General features: G+C 39.2%; 1 protein-coding gene across 2 annotated transcripts in view; it reads left to right on the forward strand.

Moving 5' to 3' along the window:
• The window catches only part of KCNB2 (potassium voltage-gated channel subfamily B member 2), a 192,497-nt gene that overhangs the window by 123,099 nt on the left and 57,290 nt on the right, over positions 1-12,108 (forward strand). The window lies entirely within an intron of this gene.

The raw sequence follows: 12,108 nt of genomic DNA on the forward strand, positions 1-12,108 counted from the left end.
GCTATCTTCATCAAATGATGGCCTTACAAATGTTCACTTTGTAATTCATATATGCCATTTTGCGTGCATCTACCTAATGACTGTAGAATGGCATCCTGTGGGAGGGACCCCATGTGGAGCAGGAGCAGAGAGTGATGGTAGAGATAAAGTGTCATGAGCTGACTACAGCACTCATACCCCATTCCACTGTGCAGCCTGGGGGGTGAGGTAGAGAAGAGTGGATGGGGGGAAGGTGCTTTTAGTTTTCTTTTAGTTCTCACTGCTCTAGTGTGTTAGTAATAGGTAATAAATTACATTAATCTACCTTATTATGAATCTCTTTTGCCCATGATGGTGAGTGTTGAGTGATCTCCCTGTCCTTATCTCAACACTGCATCAAGATTTTCGCTGTATTTTCCCTATAATTTCTCCTACAGTTCTTCTGAGAAGGGAGAGTGAGAGAGCTGTGTGTTGGTGTTAGACCACCATAAAGTTCCAGTTACTCCATGAATCATCTAGGAATTTGAGCTGGAGACTCTCACATGCCAGGAAAATACCCTGCTCATTGTTGGAGAACTTGAGTTACTGAGTATTATAGTGTCTGCCTGGGTTGCATAGCTACATCTTCCTTGGTGTTGGAAAGACAATTGAATCTTGCTGTGAAAGCAGTACAGAATTTCCCTACTTTCTTTAGTTTCAAAGTAAATGGTCCCAAATTAATACAGTTTTCAAATATTCTTTTCAAATTGTCAAAGAAAACACAGTGAAAAATGATTGTCTGCATCAACTCAAATGAAAATTTGCAGTTGTGTTTATTTTTATTCAGCTGTGCGCTTTTGACTCACACAGTCCTAGTTTCCATGGGTACCTAAGGATACTTAATGCCAAGAGCTCCTAAATATGAGATACAATTTTAGCCCAGAAGAGGTTGAGTAAGTCCCTTCTTTTCATTCTTTCATGCCCTCTGTTTTGTTTTTTTTTTCTTTCTCAGGCAGTAAAGCATTCCAACTTTACTCCATCTTAACTCTGGTACTGTAGGTCCCTGCCTTACAAAACAATTTGTGACTTTTACTCTGCCCTTTAGATAGCTAACCTTAGGAACAAGACATGCCACATGCCATCTTCACAACTGCTTATCCAGCCTACCAGCTGACAGGCTGACAACTGGAACTGTCTAACTGCCAAAAGGAGAGTTAATCCTCTGGAGAAGTTTAGAGGAGACATACAGTGATGTAACTCTTTTCTTTTCTTGCAGATCTTTGCTTGCATTATGAATTATCCGTCTTAAAAACATGGGAGGTTTTATGCAGATTCAGTGGAGCTGAGATATGGATCGTGGCACAGTGAGGAACTCCTTGCCCTTATTCTGTTACTTTAGATGAATGCTTACATTTGTAGCAGGGTTTATGTTGGTTTGAAGCAAATCCCCATAACATCTCTCTTAGTATGTTCTTGTTTAATTAGCAATACAATTCTGGATTTTAAATTTCTTTAAAGGAAGCTAAAGCGGGAGATTTCCACCAGGTGCTCATTAATGCATGTCAGTTCTGGGTCTGAAACAACCACCGGCCTTTTAACAGCTTTGAGCTAGAACAAGGTGGGGAATCCCAGTCTCAGGAGCAAAATCTGCTTCAAAGTAAATTCCACTAACTACTTGTGAAAAGATGTTGAAGTCTCAGCACTGAATCTTTTAATCTATCGGTCCATTCCTGTCATGCCAAATTATTTGCTAATGAGATATAAACACTGTGCTCATTATTTGGACTTGAGGTATTGACCAGCTATAGAATTTGCATTTTAAGCAAACTGCAGGTCACTAAGTTTTAACCCAAAAAAAGTTTTGATCAAAGTAGATGATCTCTCTGATGATCAAAAGCCCGAGAGAACTGCAAACCCATCCTTAGGAAAATGTTTCATAACTTAGTTGCACTGTTCAGTAATGTCTATTACAAAGATTCAAATAATTTCCTAATTATCCTTGTGTGTGTGCTGCTTTCTCACAGCTGAACAGTGTATTTTCCATGTCCTTTTTTTCATCTGATATGAATTAACTCTTCCTCCACTGAAAAATAACCATGTACTACATCGTTTCCTGCACTACTTGCTACTCAGTACTCCAGTTCTCTTTCTTCGGTTACCTTTAAAATTGCAACAGTTAGGTTTGTATCTCAAATATTTCTACAAGGACTACTGGGTTAAAGTTTTTCAGGGTTGCATCTTGGAAATAATTTATTTCCTGTACATACTATCTGCTGTCCTTCCCTAATGTTCTGTAAAGCACTTCATTGTGCTCTTAGAATACCTCATTCTGCTGCTTTGTGAAAACAGAAGAAAATATATTTACATTTCTTTTCAAATCATTATACACCATCTATGCCCATTTGGGTCTATTCCAGTCCTAAATTTCCTCTGTTCCTCTTTTTATTTTTCATTACTTATCAATACATTTTTTCTACACATTACAATAACATCCTCCATCAGGTTCTTGTTATTTGGGAGGTATTGATCAGTTTTGTTTTCCATTCTGCCCTGTTCTGTTCTAAATGTTATGTGCAATTCGACTCTGAATTTGTGTGCTTTCAGAAATTATCCTTTTCTAGACCTTCAGGTTTCAAGTCTCATCCAAGTTCTCAGCTTCTAGAATGACAAAGTTCTTATTACATTTCAGTGCATCAGCAAATAATTTTACTGAAAGCATAAGGATTAACATTTTACACTTTGTATTGTGATATCCTGCTAAACACTATGCTGGCTGTACTTGATGAAAGGTAATTTCTGAAAAATCGGAAGGGAGGAATGTTAAATTTCTTTTGCTTTCCTATTGAATTCCTGCATTTGTCAAACAACTGATGTAAAAAAAGTGCATGTTTCACATACATCCCTTTTGTCTTTTTGTACTTCTTTTTAGAGTTATTTTGGCTGTGGAAGAAGAGGCGTTTTAATAAAATGCTTCTTTTTTATAAAGATGTCCATTTTCAGATGATCCTTCTTTGTTTTCAGAAAGGTAGGGAATAAAGGGAATATCTGCTGATATCAACAAGTCAAGAAATTTTTCTCCTAAAATAAATCACTGCCCTGAAGTGAATATTCTCAGTACCACTTAAAACTGGTACTACTTGCATAGCCACAGGTAATGCTTGGCCCCGTCCCTGCACAACTGGTTCAGCAGAAATGTACAAGGCATCCAATGGTATCTCCAAAAAACATGAATGACCATGGAATTGGGAAGGACAGACTGATGGAGACTGCTGTACTGGCACCTGGCTGAATAGTGTATTTTTCTGCAACAGAAGACCATTTCCCTGAGCTGCTCCAGTGCCTATCCCTAGCTACCTTCAGCATGTAGGAAGTGGTCAATGAAAGCTACCTTTGCACCAGCCTTCACAGCTTTGCAGCGAGTCCAATGAATTGAATGAGAACAGATGTGCAAGCTCATTAATACATTATCTGAAGCAGATGTCACACTTGTCATGCAGTGCAACATATTCCCTTGCTGTTAGCAAATGCAATAGAAAATATGCAGTGAGCATCAGTGTTTTAAGGAGCTACATATCATTCTTCATTTTCAATATCTCTGGCGTGTGTATCAGTAGTCAAAGGTATGAATTTAGCTAGCATTTTTTAAGTCAGTTCTATGCTGACAAAACAGAAGCAACCATATTCATTTGAATAATAAGAATATAATCACTGAAATTCATAACTGTTTAATAGACAAACTCAAATCAGAAGTAGGAAAAGACAAAATACCTATTATTATTGATAATAGATATCTTCTTATTAATCATCTAATTACTTAAAATACAGAAACAGTCTTCCTAAATTTAAGTTAAAGGACTACTAATGCAAATAGATGCCAAAGATCTTAATTAATCAAGAGCCAGATCCCTCATATAATATTTGAGAAACTTTAAATGTAGGTTCAAAATAGCCTCAACTATCCCATTTCAAGGTCTCTTCATGACAAAATGTATTGTTCCCAGTTACAGCAGCTAGCTCAATTTATACTAGAGATTGACATAGCTATGTATTTAGATTATTAAAAATGTCAAGCTGACAAAACTAAGCCCAAAGAAAGTACTTAAGCTTTGGAAATAGAAAACTCAATAGCAGTGAATCTAAAGGGGTAAGTGTAATAAATGCATGTATTTTTTAATGTTCACCTGCCACTCACTTAGTTTTGCATTTTGTCAGCCTACCATAAAGAAAGTTATTGAAATGATAAGTAAGATGAAATGGAGCAGGAAATGCAGACTTTAACACAATTTCTTCTAATTGAAGTAGGTTTTCCCTGAGGGAGGACCGTGCCATTTAATCAGATTTTTTCCTGACATTACATTTTACAAAACTGGAGTTTTATGGAGATTCATGTCATGAATAACAAATGTGCTGTTTTGTACTTATATTTCCATGAAATATGAAAAATCTTATACTAAAGCTTATATAATTCAGCCATTTTCAACTACATCAATATGCTACCTAATGACCATTTCAAGCATACTGTTTTGTGCAGGATTTCTATAATGAACTTTAGAGGAAACCTGCGAGAGAGAATCATTTGTGAGACCAGCAATGAGGGTTTAAAGGAGCCCAGAGCCTTTTTTAGATATTAAGAGGCACACCAGTGCGTTTTTTGAATGCTGGCTGTAGCATGACCTCGTGTAGGAGCCTGTAGGAGTACGAGAGGCACTGACCACACTGTGAAGTGAGGAGGGCCAAAGCAGGTGGTGGCCATGGCATGGGCTAGCCTGAAGGCCTGCTGCCCACCTCCAGCCAGCCCTGCCTGTTTGCAGGATGCTGCCACCACTTGTACGCTGCCCTTGGCTTCCTTCCAGTTTCCTCCTCATGTTCCTAAAATCCTGCAGAAATTGCCCGTTGTGAAAACCCTCATCACCTAATGCAGCACGCACTCTGGGCTGGACTCTGTCAGGTTGTACTCAAGCTAAGGGGTCAGCAGCCCAATTCTTCAGCTAAGATGCCTGCTAAAATGTGTGCTCTGCTCTTTTGGCAGAAGACAGGGTCCTCTCAATTGGTATTGTCTGCTCACTGTCTCTCAGCAGTAGCCATACTCTCCTCTTGTTGCTGAGCCCACATTCCCCATGCTTCCCACGGCCCACCTGTTTCTGGCTCCTCCTGGAAACAAGACCACCAAGCCTTGCCTCCTGCTACTTTTCTGGGCCTTGGGCCAGTGCATCCCTCAGTGCCTTGGATTCAGCTCTGGCTCACGTTGCATTTGCCACCTGCCTCCCATGTCTGTTGGCTGGCCCACGGACCGAGAGAGACCTCACTCTTAATGCTGGGAGTCTCAGCTGGTGGGCAGAGCTTTCCTGGTGCCGCTGCACATCTCAAGAGGGGAGTGCTGGTTCTTCTCTGCTTCCCAGCCAGCACACAGCACGGCATTGATTCAGACGACTCGTGTACTGCCATTTTACAAAGAATTTCTTTGGTTAATCTTGGTCACTACAATATTTTGGATCATTCTGACAGAATCAGAGGTTGAAAAAGAGTGAGGCAGCGCCATCAACTCCAATCAGGATGGGATACAGGCATGTATGCATGCACAAATAGAACAGGGGTAACCACTATTTTATAAAATACAAACTTTCTGTCAAGAAAGGATGTCTTCTAAACTTTACTATAAGATGTTGTCACTGAATACTTTTCAAATGATGCTCACTTTTCACACTGGATTTTTTTCTAGAAATGGAAGGGAATTACATGAAGATTGCTCTTTTTCTCTCGATAGAAAATACAGCACTTCAGGTAGAAATAAACAGCAGCACATGGGCTTCAGTATTATTCTGCCATCTCTACCCCTCAGTGTCAAGAGATGAGACCTGAAGGTTGAACTTCATTGCTACTTAAAGCCAGTTCAATAGGCTATGGCCATTCCTAACCTCACAGCATATTCTTCATTGCAATTAGAACCAGAGAAGTAGCACCTGAGTGGGATGCAATCTGCAGATTTGGGGGACATGCTCAGCTGGGTCCTCTTTGAGGATATTGCTGAGCAGCTGCAACACCTGCTGCCTCTCATGGCTCAGCCTGCTTCCCAATATGCTCCTCACTGTACACGTGTTTCTATAGACTGGATGTACTCCAAAATCTGGGGATTAAGTTTCCACACATGACAGGTTATCCAGAGGACAGCAGCTTACATCAATCTTGATTCATTTGATTTCCATATGTCTCAGAACTAAAGTCTTGCTTTGGAGATTCACTTCGGGAACAAGTGAGGGAAATCCACAGCTGCAAATACAATCCCATAGAAGATAAGTCACTGGTGGGGGGTGAGAGACTTATTTTACAGAGTACAAAAGTCATATAATCTGCTTCTTGTCAAAAATCTGTCTTTTGTCAAAAATCTGTCTCTTGTCAATATCTTTTTCTGTTTTCTTGCAACACCCCAACACATTACAGTGATACTTTTGAGAGTCATAAGGAGCACACCAGGTGCTTTCCTGACCATCTTTGGTGGCAGCAGTCACTGCAAGGTGGCCTTTCGGAGCTGGCCCAACTCTCACACTGTCTGGGGGCATCTGGCATGGGGACGGCATCCAGCAAGGATCACATTTAGTTCTTCACGTGTAACACAGAGAGTGGACACTGAGAACCCCATGAAACCCAGGACCGTTCACTAGATAGATATGGTGGTATGTTTCATTTTTCCATGCAGTTCTCTTGCTTTTAGCCTCCTCTCCCTGATACTGGGAACTCCATCTGTAGATCTCACAGGCGAAGTTTCATCCTAATTATGCTAATGGTAAGGAACAGGCATTTGAAGGTGAACCATGTTTTTAAACCGTGTGGATTATGTTGCTGTACACAAAGATACAGTAACTGAATCTACTGAAAAGAATTCATTATAGATGAATCTGAAAATAAAAGGCAGTCATGGAGGGTAAATATGATTTGGGAGTACCTGAGTTGGCTGCACTTGGCTGTCACCTATATGTTTTTCTTTGCTGTCAAGAGGCAGGCCACTGGGGATGGATCTGAAAAGTGTGTTAAGTTTTATTTGTCTGGTTTGTAAGAGACATCAGTGGGCACAGACATAAAATAGACATACAGTGCAAATAATTTAAGTGTTTGTATAAATTATTGATGGATATCACTTTGAAGAAAGATTATCTTAGCAGAAGTCAGAGAATTATTCCTACCACAAAATAATGATCACTGAGTTTCAGAATTAAGACAATGGAAGGCAATGGTTGTGAATGACTGCTTTTCTTACAGGACAATCCTGTGCTTTCTGTCCCCTGTACAGACTTCAGGGCCCCCAGGCATGATGCAGCCCAGTTGTGCCAAGGCAGTGGCTGCACTGATGGACAACAGCGCCTGAATGTTGCACAGAGACCTGCACTTTTTCCTTATTACTGTATCATTTCAAAAAAAAAACTTATCTACATCCACAAAGTAGCTGTTTTAAATACCTCCAGAGTTATCAGACTGTCTGCAACACTACCAATTATACTTTTGCAGTAATTAGTTAAGAAATCTGTTTCTTATAAGGGTGCATTTATACAAGATGTAAGAGCCCATTTCTGCTGAAATTGCACAGATGAACTGTTTTTGCAGTAACACAAAATAGTGTTAATTCCATGCTAGGACAGGATATAGCCCAGAGCAAGCATTTGAACTAATGTTCCTGAATATATCCTGAACCAGTGAGTTGGTGTTCTCACGGCATAAATGTAATTCTTTGTATTAAGATTTTAAAATTCTGTGGTACAAGGACTTGACCCTTTGTTTCTAGTGTCCCACAGGAATGCTCAGACAGCTCCGTTATGAAGTATGTTTCTTGCAGTAGCATCTGCTGGAGCTATTCCATGTTTAAATAATTAAGTAGTTACTAGGGCACAGCAAGAGATAGTGAGTCTGTAATCTAGTAGTCAAGAATCCCAACTGAGCTGCTAAAATGGAAATGTCTGGCAGAAACTAGGAGCTGAAGGAGGTTCAGTCAGGATGATCTTCCACTGTAGAGGATAATTCTAACCTCTTATGTTATCTTGAGATTTGAATTTTCTCTAAAGAGATCTTATTTTCAATCCCGATGGGATGGAGAAAATGTAAAATCAGAAACTCCTGAAGGACAAAAAATGATTTTCCACCATGCATTTGGAGTAATTATGACAAAATTATATGGGAAGAGAAAACTCATATGTCAGTGCTGCGCATTTTTTGTTCGAAAGAGATAATTGCTTGCCATTCCAGTATTTCACAGAGCCCACTATTAATTATCAACAGTGATTGTACATCACACACTCATTTGATCTGACTTTGCTGATGGAGTCTTGCTAATGGCAAGATCAGGCCGAAAGTTTGTGAATTGCTACCAGTTTTCTGCTTCAGACTGGTAATTTAGGGTACCCAATGCAGACAACTTAAGCAGTCCCTGAACAGTGACTTAGTTGTGGTAGCTTCTGTAATCTGCTTTAGGTGGACACTTTGGTACTCAGCTCTCATTCACGTCCCCCTCCCAGAAGATGTACAGCAGGATGAGGAGCAGGGATTGTCAGCTCATTGACAGAGTTTTCTTTAATAGACCCAGTTCAACAACTAAATCAAAATATCATTACTTTTCTTACTGTAGTGCTGTCTGCTAATAATTTCTCCATTAACTAGGAATACAGAGTGATAGGCTATGTGCTGTGCTGCATGTTAATAAGATTTCTATCTTTACAAGCCGGTTTACAGTATTGTTTCAAAGTGTAGCAGTAGTTTCCTGCTTATATATATGTTTCCCTTATATGAGGTGTCCTCTCAGAAAAGTTATGAGAGACTCTCCTGAACACACTCTTGTTGGTGACTGAGAGGATCTAGGCCTTGAAGTAATCTTGATGTACAACCTTAAAATCAGCAGATATGCAAAATGAAGATAGTAAGACTTCACCTTGTCCGCAGAGCAGAAATTATCACTAACCCCTGTGAAGAAGACAGCTTCTTCAAAACCACGCTGTTCAGGTCAGAATTCATTCTGCCATGTACATAAAGCATAGTCATCCAAGGCTGAATAACTTGTGCAGTGACTATGGGGCATAACAGCTGAGAGAAGAAGTGCTTGGAAGGAATCAGCAGCAAAACATGCATTCAGAGGCAATGCACAGCCTGAAAGTACAGTGTCAAACAAGTCAAAGGTTTGGTGGTGGGGGCTTCAGATTCTGCTTTTACCAAATAATATCTTAAAAATAGGGATGGAGGTTAAAGTTTTCTACTACTGGCTTGCTAGAACTTGCCCCAACCACAATTCATGTTTAAAATAATTATTTCTATAGAAAATCTTAGAATTTGAATGAAATAGAATGTTTTTTTCTTTTCCTAATTTAAAAAAAAAAAAAAGAAAATAAAAAAATAGTCTGTGAAAAGCTTGCCATTTTCAGTGGAAAAAGGGGAATAAAACCCACAATTTTTTTTAGAAAGCAGAATAAAACTACATCTGCAGTATTTCTAGTGCTGTTGGGAAGAATGTAGTTTCAAAAAATCTCTACGTTAGCGTCCTTCAGATGACCTGAAGCATATCAGAATGCTCCTGTTGTGATTGCTCTGCAGCCAGAAGCATCAGCAAGTGTGAGGATGGTGGCCAGAGCCCAACCTCCCTGCTCCACAGAGGACATGTCAAGTGAGTTGCTCACATAGCTCTGGGCAGCAGCACTCACCAGCTGGGTGGTCAGCGCCGTGAGGGCACGCTTTGCAGCTTTTCAGAGCTACAGCTGAAGTTACAAGTACACTGCTATCAGCACCCTGGGAGGGATGCTTCATCTAGGCAGAAAGCCTTCATCCAGACAAGCTGGTGTTACTACAGGTCCCTCTTACCCACAGCTCCCTGGCTAGCCAGTCTTTAAAACTGTCTGTTACAATTGTCTGAAGCAGGAATAGTGGAAGTTTTATGTCTGGTTCAATCATGTAAGCTAGATAGCCTTTGACAACTTTGGGAAAGATTAAATTTAGATACAGCAAGTTAAAATAGAAAAACACAACAAAATCAAGCTTCTTCTTGAGGGCCTCTGAAAATTTCTTATGGAGAGGGGTTATTCATTTGTTCGCAGTTATTTTAGATATTTGCTGATCTTTTTTTAAAAAATTGCATGCCATGCTATTTAAACAGCAACCTTTAAGCCGTTTAAAGGAGGAGAGTGCAAAGCACTGGATTAATCTGCTTACAGCCCATATGGCCAGATGTTCCAAGGACTGTAGAGGAGCACAGGTCACAGTTAACCCGTGCTCAAATGGCTTTCTCAGCAAGAGGTCTTTATTCCACTTGATGAATCAAACTGGATGGCATTTTTGTTTTTGAAATTGATTTCAACATTCTACTCTGTCAGAAAGTAAAATCAAGACGTGGTATGCTATTCATGAGCACATCCTTGGATGACCCACCAAGATAGCTGGGGAGTTGTCCCTTAAATTATTACATTACTAACAGTCATGGGGGAATCTTGACAAGAATGCATATTATAGTCAGATGTTGAGCAGGAAAATAAATTTCTGCTCTTCCGTGGAAGAGCAGGGTATACAATACTGAATTTCAATCTAATGAAAAGAGGCGGAAGGGTTATGACTGAGGAAGAATGTTATTATAAATTAAAATGGGAGGCTTCACAAACTGATAAATAGGGCAAAATAAATAATATTTTAAGCATTGGTTTATTTATAAATGCTGCCAAGCATTCACCCCCAGCCAATTCTTGCTAATTCTTTTTTCTTCCTAACAGGATTGGCCCTCTGTGTCTGGTTATACAAAATCACCTTTTTAACAAATGACATCCTTGCTGTTTGTATAATCTGATTTGTGCTATTCTCCACAGCCTCAGTCAAAATATTAATGACAGACTCTTCTGTAGTATAGAACAAATGGTCTTGCTCTTTCTGTGGTCTTGTTCTTTACGATTGGGACAGAAACAGGCTATAAAAATTAGTATGCCATTAAGTTCAGGGTGGCATAACGCTAATACTTTTGGTATAGCCTTTTAAAAGGAATAGCAAATCAATACAAAGTTATTATTTCTCAACCTACTGGACTTTATAGCATCCAGTATAAAATAGATCAACATTTCAGTCTGCTGTTACGGGAATATGGCAATTTCGAAATCAGCCAGAGGCACGGAGATGACGTCCATGCTGCAGCTGTGGCTCTCTGCACAAGTTAGGTGATATGGGCATTTTGGGTGCAAAATTGCTTTTATGGCTCAGACTGTCTGCAGTGGAGTAGAAACAACTCAATTGTGGGGTAAAACCACTGTGTTTATTGCTTATCATTGCAAAGTCCACAGTAAATGGCACTACTATATTGTTACAAAGTCAGTGGGATTTATGAGAACTGATAATAATTACTGTGGTGGCCAAATGAATCCAAAGAGATGATGAATAAGCAATCAGCTGTGCCCAAGGAAAGCTAGCAAACATTTATTTAAATCAACACATTCACCAGCAGTGAAGAATTAATTCTCACTTTCTTTTATGTAGCCAGTGTAGTCACCATAGTGCTCATTTTAATCCACCTTAGAAGCATTCATTCAAAATTTTAGATTCCTGGATATCTTTTTAGTGCGTGAATGAGCATTTTCAAATTTCAGACAAAGTGGCAATGAGCACTGGTGAAGTGCTGTCTAAGGATAAACTCATTTAGCAGGGAAACAGAGAAAACTCACAGCAAAGGCAGCCTGTGATCACTGGTTAACAAGGTTAGTGAAAATAGATAAACAAGCTTTGAAAACCAGGATCAGAAAAGCCAAGACACTGGGAAGAGTTTTAACCATTGAATACAAGACAGAGGTTGTGCTAATGAATCAAGACAGGAAAAAAAAAAAAAATAAAAATTGTAAGCTTTCAGGTAATTTTCTGAGGGAAATGGGATTATGATTAAGTGATCTGCTTTACTTCAACATACTAGGAACTGTAAACTATTCATGCCATGCAGTATTTTCTGAGAAAAGGAGTACAAATTGCAATGCAGTTTTTATGCACTACATCTACCACAGGAGCTAATTAGGAAATTTCAGATAGAATATTTTCCATGCAAAAATATGGATTTCACAAAATCAAAAGAACCCAAGTTAACTGTTTTTAACCTTTTATAACCTTTTCCATTTAAAATGAAAATGTTCATTTTTAAAAAAATTTTACTCAATGAAT

This window comes from Phasianus colchicus, chromosome 3 (genome assembly GCF_987193195.1).
Source record: "Phasianus colchicus chromosome 3, bPhaCol1.hap1.1, whole genome shotgun sequence".
In the NCBI taxonomy this organism is placed as follows: Eukaryota; Metazoa; Chordata; class Aves; order Galliformes; family Phasianidae; genus Phasianus; species Phasianus colchicus.